The sequence below is a fragment of the Camelus ferus genome, chromosome 27, assembly GCF_009834535.1.
Source record: "Camelus ferus isolate YT-003-E chromosome 27, BCGSAC_Cfer_1.0, whole genome shotgun sequence".
In the NCBI taxonomy this organism is placed as follows: Eukaryota; Metazoa; Chordata; class Mammalia; order Artiodactyla; family Camelidae; genus Camelus; species Camelus ferus.
Window position 1 is genome coordinate 24537597 of NC_045722.1, and position 10943 is coordinate 24548539.

The window sequence follows — 10943 nt, forward strand, 5'->3', positions numbered from 1 at the left end:
ACTTGAGGGGAGGGGATCAGAACAGACTCAGAAAAGGCACTGAGAGAGAGACTGAGGAGACATTGATGGAGGAGGTCAATGGGCCAATTTTGTTAAAATCACAAAAATAGTTAAAAGTTGCTGCAAACGTCCAGTCTAGAATTGTATAACTGTGTTAATGAGTCCTATGCTCAGTTCCCTTGTCTCATTTAACTTAAATATGCAATCACTGTTACAAAGTGACCAGCATCTACAAAAAGGTCCATGCTTATACAAATATACCCCAAAGTGCCTACAGAAATACAAATGCTGCTTTTAACTTATTTTTGAAATTTTTCTTATTTTACAAATAGCAGATCATTTTTCCAAATCACCATATATAACTCTTTCATTCTTTTTATCAATTGTATGGTAGCCAGTATCATATGCACCTTATTTTGTTGTCAGCCATCTATTTATAGCTAGTAAGATCATTTCTAATTTTTCCACTACCACAAACAATGCTGCAGTGGACATGCTTGCTCTTTTAAAATTTTTAATCTATTTATGGAAAAATAAAACAGTTAGGTCTGAACGTAGGCATGTTTCACATTTTACAAGATATGAAAAACTATCTTCCCCAGAAGAGACTTCCCTGAGGTCACGTGCGCAGAAGGGAGGCGCCAGGGTGGCCCTGCCCTAATCTCAAGTAGGGACCACAGATGCTGCCAGTCTTCTCGCTCACTCTTGGCAGCTAATCTCTTGAAGCCCTCCCTGGCTGTGGGACAAGGGTAGACTTCTGAGGACAGACTATGTGATTCAGACACGCAGAGACCAAAATATTCAAGCTGAGGCCACCAGTTGTGAAATCGAGGTTTTCTAGGGAAAACATTTCATGCCCAAATGTGTACACATTCTGTTCCAGGGAAGCAAGCATGGTGAGCATGGTGTGGGATGGTTTATTGAGACAGGAGAGAGAGGGCGGTCGTGAGAGTACACCACCCCGTTCTCGAGCTGTCTTTCTGGTTCCTGAACTTGCTTCCCTACAAGTCTCATTGTGCTGGTTTTATCCTCTCTGCTCACAGCTCCAAAGAGGGTTTGGGAAGTCTGTTGAGGAGCATAAGGATTTTGCTCTGCCACGTTTTCCCTCTGTTACTCACTTCTCCCACTTAACTCATGGTTCCTAAACTGTCATTTCATTCTGTCTCTTACTCTGAGACCCAAACATTGATTTATTCAATAAATATCTACTGAACACCTATTACATATTGAGCGCTCTCATAGGGACTTGAAATACATTAGTGTACAAAACTAGAGCTTCCCATTCTTGCAAGTTTACAGTCATAATTTATATTACATATATACATATATATAAAACTTCTGTACAGTAAATTATATAATGAGTAAGAAGAAGAGTGCAGGGGGCAAATGTGACATGGAGGGTGAACAGAGAAGTGCTGGTTAGGGGCATGCAGGTTTCAAAAACGAGTAGGGTGGTTGGGAAAGGATTCAGTTGTGCGAATTTTAAGCAGAGTTGAAGGATGGGAAAGAGTTAATCAAGCAGGAGTAGAATTGGGGTTGTTCTGGGCAGAGAGCAAAGGCGCTACAGGAGAGCTCATTTGTCAGAGGAATGGCCAGGAGGGCAGTGGGGCTGATGTGTAGCTGAAGTCAGAGGGGTCATTTACAGCCATCCACAGCATCCAGGGCAGGGTGAGGAGTCTGGCTTCCACAGAGCAGTCAGCAGCCATTGCAGTGGGTGGAACAGAGGCTGGGCACTGTCTCACTCTTTCTGCTGCATTGATGATTATGGGCTAGGGGAGGGAAAAGAAAGGAAGGAGGAAAACATGCTCAGCGACTAGGACAGTCCCCTAAGTGAGAGATGATGGGACTCTGGCCAGCTTTCTCCTATGGGTCAGGTTCCGTGCACCTGCTATCCTGTCTGATGCAACTGTGAGGTCATGTGAGACCCTGATCGAGTGGGAAGGGGTAATCTGTGGAGGGTTTCTGCGATGTTTGAGTAAGGAAACACGCTGTACCTTAGGAAATGTTGTGTCAATATGAAAAACCAGCTCTGCTGTGCTCTCGCAGATCTCTGCTGCCCAAAGAAGTCTGGTTTAGCGGGAGCACTGGGGCGGGATGCTGATGGTTTGAAATGCGAAGTATGAAACCAGAATGTTTAAACATGAGCCTGTTGGGGAAATGTGGTTCTCAGCCTGGGGGGAAAAAAAAGGCATAGGGAAGAGCAAGGTGGAAATTGGAGGGCAGACGCAGGAGAGGGGCTCTGCTCCAGAGCCCTGGTTTCACAGGGACTCTTCTCCCCGCAACAGGACCGCAGAGGGACCACGTCCTCTGCTCTGCTACTATCCTGACTTCCTGGACCTGTGAGAGAGTAGAATTTGGAAGAAGCTCTGGCCTCATTGGTGGAGGTGTGAGGAGGTTAAAAACCTGACACCCAGGACTTAAGCAGAAGAAGAGGCCAGTTGCAGGCTCCTAACATGCCATCTGAAGGCTGCAAGGGTGCAGAATTTCGAAGAAATCAGAGTGGATTGAACATTGCAGTCTAAGAGAGCTCTGATTTCAGAAATCACTGTTAGCTCACTTCCCCATTCTCAACTCCGTCAGCTCGGGGACTAGAACATGTGCTTAGGTTATGTCGCGGTAACACATAACGTTTGTGGCGTATTTGTATTTGGAAACTGGTCTCCTAGGACCACCATTCTGCAGCCTTTCATCCCTTAGGCCACGTCTAGTGTCAATCACTTGGAAGAGGAGGTGGGAGGGGACGGGTGGAGACCAGCTCAGCCCTGCAAGGGAGGGGGCCTTCTGGCGCCTGCGCTCTCTTTTCACTGCACTGCAGGGGTCTGCCTCACGAGGGAAGGGGGTTTCACCGCGCATGCGCACTCTTGGTGCACTGCAGGGACAGTTCCGCGCGGGGAGGGGGCTTCCTGGCGCTTGCGCAGTCTTCCTACAGCACTGCGGAACCTGCTTTGCGGCTGCGCCAGTTTGGCACCTTCCAGAAAGCTCGAGGGCTGGGCGGGGGGAGATAGTGAGGGAGTGTTGGCCTGTCATTCTTCCAGCTCCTCCCGCCGCTGGAGCTCACGGCCCCCAAGTGTTCGTTTTGTGACATTGTACAGCATCAGTAGACCGCAGCCAAACTGCACAAGCATTTACCCCTTTCTGTTCTCTGACAACATCTAACCGCGGTGGTGGGACCTGGAAATGAGCTGTGTGGGTCACCAGAGTAGGATTAGAGTCAAATAACAAACCCTAATTTTGGAAAGACAGCAGCTGCATGAAGGCAGTTTGGGCAGATTGTCAACCTGGAGGTGAACGGGCCTAAATAAGTCTCACCTCGGCATCTGAGCCCCGCTTCCTAACAGCCACTCTCGCTGTTCTCCAAGTGTGTTCTCCAGAATAGCGGTAGCACCAATGCAAACTTGTTAGAAGCGGAGATACTGAGGCCGCCCTGGTCTATTAGGCTGAAACTCTAGGAATGGGCTCACCAATGTTTAAAAACGCCCTCTGGTTGACCTAAATACACGTCCTAAGGTAGAACCTGGGTCGGGGTGCAAAGCACTTGTGGTGGAAAAAGCTCTAGGAAAACCAGGAATGTTTCATTGCATCCAAAATTGGTTTCCAGGATCTAACTGTAAAAGCTCCCCTTCCTCGCCGGCATGAACTGGGTTGGCGTCTGTCATTTCTGGGAGGGAATGGTGGGAAGAGGAGAGACGCAGGCTGCCAACTCCCGAACGGAAATGGGTCTTACTGAAGCCTGTGTTATCAGCCTGTATGGCTGCCTCACTGTGTACCATGTACCTTGTGGCTATGTCATAGTTGAGAATTTAGGGGGAAGCTTTTTAAGAAGGGATGATGACTGTCGTTTCTTCCTTCCAGGCTACTAACGGTGAGAACCCATTTTCTGGTCATGCAGTTGAAAAACAGGCTTAAATCCAGTACCACACATTTTGTCTCAATTTGCTCACCAGATGCGTGTCCAAACTTCATGTTGGGGTGCAGGGGGGCCTGTGGTTAAATTTGGAATGGGAAATAAGCAATAATGTGACAAAGGGTTAGTTATGAGCTTGAGGTGCTGGGAAGACTCCATGCACACTGAATTTGGATGAAAGCAGTGACTTAGAAAATCAGATACATTTCTCGAACTGGCGTCAAATCTTTTGTATCCTCTTCTTGCATGCAGGCAAGAATGAGAATTAGAGATTTTTCTTCCCCAGTGAGTACAGTGGTTACTTATGTTGTCCTGGGAACTCTCTTGTCCAGATCTGTGTCTATGCAAGATGACACCAAAGGGCTGTATAAGTGGGGAGGAATACAGCAGTCCTCTGTGCTCAGGGGATTCTTCACAAGCATGAGGATCATGTTTGTGGTGCTGTGCTGTTTTGTTGTTTTTGGTCATCTATGCCAGTGCCCTGATGTTAGCATGATTTGGGGGCAGCCTGTTAGGACACAGGTCAGCGTAAATGCCTCTGTTGCATGAACCTTGGATCTGACAGTGTTCTGCCCTGAGGTTCTTACCACTCACCACAGAGTCTTTCTCTCTGTAGGATGTTGTTCTGTCTCTGTGAACAGACAGAACAATAAGTCCAAGTCCCATCTGCTTTCCAGGTCCTATGATGTTTTCCTCTCCCACTAATCTTTGGTTTGTTCATTTTATTTTTCGTTTATTTATTTGATTTTTTTAATATTCCACGTGAGTGAAATCATATGGTATTTGTCTTTCTCCATCTGACTTACTTTATTTAATGTAATATCCTCAAGGTCCATCTATGTTGTCCCAGATGGCACAATTTCATTTTTATGGCTGAGTAGTATTCCAGTGTGTGTGTGTGTGTGTGTGTGTGTGTGTGTGTGTGTGTGTGTCTGTGTGTGTGTGTGTATCTCACATATATCACATCTTCTTTGTCCATTCATCTGTTGGTGGGTACTTCTGTTTTTTCCATTTCTAGGCTATTGTAAATAATGTGGTGATGAACACAGGGGTGTGTATATCTTTTCAAATTGGTGTTTTCATATTCTTTGGACAAGTAGTGAAAGAGGTGGATCACATGGTAGTTCTATTCTTATTTTTTTGAGGACCCTCCATATTGTTTTCTGTAGCGGCTGAACCAATTTACACTCCACCAATCGTGCACAGGGGTTCCCTTTCTTCTGCATCCTCACCATTACTTGTTATTTCTTGTCTTTTTGGTAAAGCCATTCTGACAAGCGTGTGGTGGTATCTCATTATGGTTTTGATTTGCATTTCCCTAGTAGTTAGTGATGTTGCATATTTTTTCATGTGCCTGTTGGCCATCTGTATGTTTTCTATGAAAAAAAAAATGTTTGGCTGGGTAGCAACTTAGGTGACATGGAAGATTTAGTGAGGTTTCTCTCATCATTGAGCAGCCTAGCCCAGCCTCCTTCCATAGTTATGGCATTCTTATGAACACAGGAGAAAGCAAGCCCTATGTGCAAGTACTTTTTCTGCACCTCTGGTTGTGTCACATTTGGGATTGTCTTTTTGGCAAAAGCAAGACACGTAACCCAGCCTGGAGTCAGTGTGGGTGGGGACTACACACTGGTTTGGATGCAGGGAGTGGAATGATTACAGCCACTGTTGCACACGTGGAAAAGGATAACATGGGGGGGGGGCTACCACCATGGCTTAGGTTTTCCAGCATTGGGTGGTCAGGCACAGAGGAGAGGGAACCAAAAACTGAGGCTTAATTAGACTAGTCAGAATGTTTTGTGGACAAGAAGGAGAATGGAGGCCCAGAAACAGAGAGGAGGCTTTTAGAAAGGAGGAGGCTTATGAATGTGTGACTGCAGAGGAGTGGTCAAATAAGATGGAGAGTGGGAAGTGTCCACCTTCTTGAACAGTAGGAAGGTCCACAACGTTGTCTGAAAGACTTGTTTTGATAGAGTGAGGGGGAAACCTCAGATGTGGATAGTTAGTGTCTGTGAAATGACCCATTATTGTTCATTACGCTGTACCCTTTCTTATGTAGGACAGAAAAATTTTTAAATTGTAACTCAAAATCACTCTGAATATTACCAAGCACATGGAAAATAATCACAGCATCTACCCATGATTCATGGCAGCCAGAGGGCACATGATAATCTCCAATGCATTTCTATGGCTTTAAAAAAAACATGCCAGGCTCTATTCCTGTCCTGGCCAGAATCCTGGTGATGCAGTTGGTAGACGGATGGGTCCAGCTGTAAGCTCCAACATCAAGCACCTGAGGTACATATCTATGTTTAGAGTGGGAAACCATGAATAATATGAGGACTCTTCAAGTGTTTTCTTTAAATTTTGTTCAAGATTGAGATACGGAAAGCAAAGAGAAAATTTTTAAAAATGAAAATCGTTCCCTTCAGTTGAATGTAAGAGATTTATTATATTCTGAGAACACTCTATACCATTCTAACTATTTGGAGTAGTGTTTCATTTCACAAATATTTCAGCAGACATAACAGGAATTAGTCAGCCATACCAGTTAATGACAGTGGTAATTTAATCTGTCATTCACATTGGCATCATTTCCAAATTCTTGAGTATTCCCTTCAAATGTTTATGATTTTATAAAGCATAAATAATCTTAAAATACATAGAAGACAATTAGAAATACGGAAAATAAAAATATTTATTGTAGATAGATTGATTCTCCTTTCCTTTCGTTTCCTCTTTCTTTCTTTCTTTCTTCCTTCCTTCCTTCCCTCCTTCCTTCCTCCTTCCCGCCTGCCTTTCTGCCTTTCTTTCTTTCTCCTTCCTCCCTTTCTTCTTCCCTCCTTTCTTCCTTCCTTCCTTTTTATTTTATTCTATAATTTCAGCTAGTCCTTCCTTCTCTGGATAGTTAGCACAGCCATTGTGTGCAATACTGAAACATAATACATTTGTGCTCCTATTACCAATACAGAGAATACCTGTTTCTCCACTCCTTACACCACACCATATAAGGTAACTTTTTGTAAATTGCCATTTCAGTAGGTGAAAAAGTGTATTTTTATTTTCCTGATTTCTACATGAGATTAATCTTTTCATATGTTTCTTGGTAACTTGTATTTTGTCTTCCGTGAATTTCCTGTTAGATATAAATTGCTCATTCCCCACCCCCACCGGGTGGGTATTGGTTAATCTTCATCCTTTTAGAAGAAAATTACATATTCTAGTGGGCAAATTTTGTCAATGACACATGCTACGAATATTTCTTCCTGGTCGATAAATATTCTTAACTATGTTTAGGCAGTCATTCTATGTTAATTTATATTCACTTTTGTAAACATTGTGATAAAGGGTGGTATAATCAATTGTGCCAAAATTTTGTTTTTGTAACTTTGTTATTATGATACAATTATATGCTTAAAGAAAGTTGCAAGAATAGGACAAAGGACTCCTGTATTCTCTACCCGGATTCATCAGATGGTAGTTTCCATTCCCTACCCCCATTTGATTTATTGTTCTCATCATTCTGCATTCTCTCTATAGATGTGGGTAGATGTAGACATGTATGAACACATGCATGCACGTGCACATACACACACAATTTATATACAAGCCATTTGAAAACAAGTTAGATGAACCATGTCCTTTCAAACCTAAACACTTTGGAGTGCGTTTTCAATAACACTAACATTCGCTTACATAACCACAGTTCAGAAGAGTTATTACATAGCCACAGTTCAGAAGAGTTAGGATTGATTAAATACTATTATGTAGCCTACAATCTAATTTTTATTGAAGTATAGTTGATGTACGAAATTAGTGTTTTCATGTCTTTTTAGTCTCTTTTTATTTAGAGTAATTCCTCCGTGGCTTTTTTTTTTTAATTCTTGACTTTTATAGTTTTGAAATATACAGGTCAGCTATTTTGTAAAATAGCACTTAATTTGTGTTAGTCTGATGTTGTCCCATGGTTATATTTATATTACGCATTTTTAGCAAGAATGTTATTGAGCTGATGCTGGGTCTTTCTGAAAGCATCATTTCAGGAGACGTGTAATGTTGGTACACACTGATGTTGGTGATGGTAACTTTGATTAATAGATTCAGGTAGAAAGTTATGCTTCTCCATTTCCTTTTGTTAGTTAATAAAAAATAATGTATGGGGAGAGATGCTTGGAGACTGTGTAACTAGTGTGTTCCTATTAGTTGGTATCCTAACATCAGGAGGAGTTTTCCTTCCACACTCATTTGATCACTTAGTGTTTATAACCATATGGACACATGAATCTCATTTATTCATTGGGTTTGAATCCACTACTATCTTTATTTCTTAAAAAAAAAAAACAGTCTACAGAGAAACCGTGACCATAGTACAGACAGTCTGACACCCAGTTCTCCTATTTTAACATTTTGCATAAGCATTTATTACAATTAATAAACCAATTTTGATACCTTATTATCAACTAAAAGTCATACTTTACTCAATGTCCTTAGTTTTTACCTACCACGCTTTATCTGTTCCAGGATCCTTCCCAGGACACCACATTACATTTACTTGTCATGTCTCCTTATGCCCTTCCAGACTTTGAAACTTTCTCAAAATTTCCTTGTTTTGGATGGTTTTGACGCTTTCGAACACTACCAGGTAAGTATTTCCACAATGTCCCCCAGTTGGGTTTCATTTGATGTTTTTCTCATGATTAGACTGGGTCTGTAGATTTGGGGGAAGAGGAGTGACAGAGGAAAGACATCATTTTCATCACGTCAGTGGTACATACTATCAGTCTGACTTAGCACCATTGGTACTGACCTTGCACACCCAGCTGAGGTAGTGTTTGTCAGGTTTTTCCACTGAAAAGTTATTCCTCTTTCCCACTTTCCATACTATACTCTTTGGAAGTAAGTCACTATGAGCTGCCCACACTTGAGAAGTAGGGAGTTCTGTTCCACTGGCTTGTAGGGGGTAGTATCTACATAAATTATTCAGTGTTCTTCTGCATGAAATATTTGTCTTATTCCCCCATTTTTTCTTTTATTAAATTATTTATTTATGTAAGTCTGGACTCATGGATATTAATGTTTTGGGACATAGTGCATATATTTTGATGCATATATGTTCCCAAACCTGCCTTCTTCAGGCCAGCACCTGTACCCTTTGACACTTTCCCAAGCATTTTTTTCCCAAGCCCTTTCTTACTCCAACATTATTTTTCTTCAAAAGTAAACTCTTCAGTCCCTGCTTTTCTGATTTGAAATATCCTATTTGTAATGTATTAATTTTTCATATACACGAGTCAGATTCAGTTTTACAATATTTTCCATTATCTCTTTTCACCAGCACTTGTGGGCCATTCCGAAGTGAGAAATGCATCAGTAAAATCATGAGGCAGGGGCTCCTATCAGCCCATAAGCCCTTGGAAAGATTCTAAAATGAAGTGGCTTAAGCAGGATTTTTTTCATAGGTTAAAAATCGTGAGGCTAAGGATATTTCTTGCCCCTCACCCCGATTTTTTTTGTTAGTGAGTGACCTTCTCATTTCTAGTCTTTCACTTTAAGTTTGTTCTTTGTTTTTGTTTTATTATTACTCAAAATTTCCCAGTACATCTTCTACTGCCTCATCTGGCCTTTTTCTGAATATTCCAATCAAGTTCTGCCACAACAACTTTTTACACCCAGATTCACTCTTTACTAAATTAATGGTCCTGGGGCTTTGGGGTTTGTGAGAGCTCCTGAACCCAGGAAAAAGTGTTGGCTTATAAATGTAACCTCCCCCACCCCAAGAAAGTTAATTTTGCAGCCTTTTCTCAGCACATGGAGAGTGCCCTATACTACCCTGTTGCTAAGGCCCTTGAAATCTGCCTGCGAAAATTTGCATCGATAACTCATCCTCAAAGGAAACGTATGAGCCTCAAGAACAACTCTATTTTCCTAGTTAAAATTCATCTCATTCATAGTGTGAGGTGTCAGTATGAGAATTTTCAAAGAGCCATGCTACAGCGCCATCTGTCATCCAGAAGTGGAAGTATGGAAACAAGATTAAATTGCTGAGAACCCAGGCTGCCTCCCAGCAGCAGCTGCTGAAGATGTTAATGTTTATTGTGTGGAGAGAGATCAGAGTCCTGGAAAGAGCAGAGTCCAAGGAACCACTGGTGAAGAACTTCAATGAATAGAGGATCAGAATATCTTTTAAATTATAGAATATATTACTGTAGACATTAAAAAAATACAGAAGCTTCTAAGTTTTTAAAAAATTTAATTTTACATATATTTCTTTTTCTGTGTCATTCCATACTAAGTTTTAAACTTGTGTATACATTTAGATTTTTGAGACATTTACAAATTTATTACACAGAATCTTTATCTATATCTACCCATAGAGCTAGATATAGAGATAACGGATTTTTCACACTTATGAATATCTATATATCCCTATATATTTAATAGGTAGAAATATAAATCTTTAATAGAAAGACATAGATACACATGTGATATTCACATTTTATTTTCCAAAATGATTTTATTTTCAGTATATCGTAGTGTTTTTCCCTGTATCACTAGATATACAGCTACATTATATTTGTTAGCATTTTGCATTCCAAATCCTGTATGTCCTCTAAATTGTCTATTGACCACTGATGAAGATTTACTTTCTTATTTTTCACTTTTGCAGAAAATTCTACAGAAAACATTCTTGTATATTTCACAGTTTGGTAAATAGTTAATTGGTGGGTCAAAAATGCTACCTTAAAATGTTTGTACCATTTTTAAATGTTCGGTTTGTTTAAGTACCAAATATGCAGTTCTCAAATCTGAATATTAGCAATTCGTTTTTTCTCCAATCAGGTAAACATGGCTTCTTTTATTAGGTTACTTTATTTGCTGGGGGGAGGGTAGTGCCTAGTTTTTATTGTTTTTATTTTATTCGTTTTCTTTTGTGAAAACAACCTGTTCACATGACTTAATACATGTTTAAAGTTAAGTTGCTTTTTTTTTTAGGCCAGTCTGTATTCTGAGTATTACACTTAATACCACGCTACACATA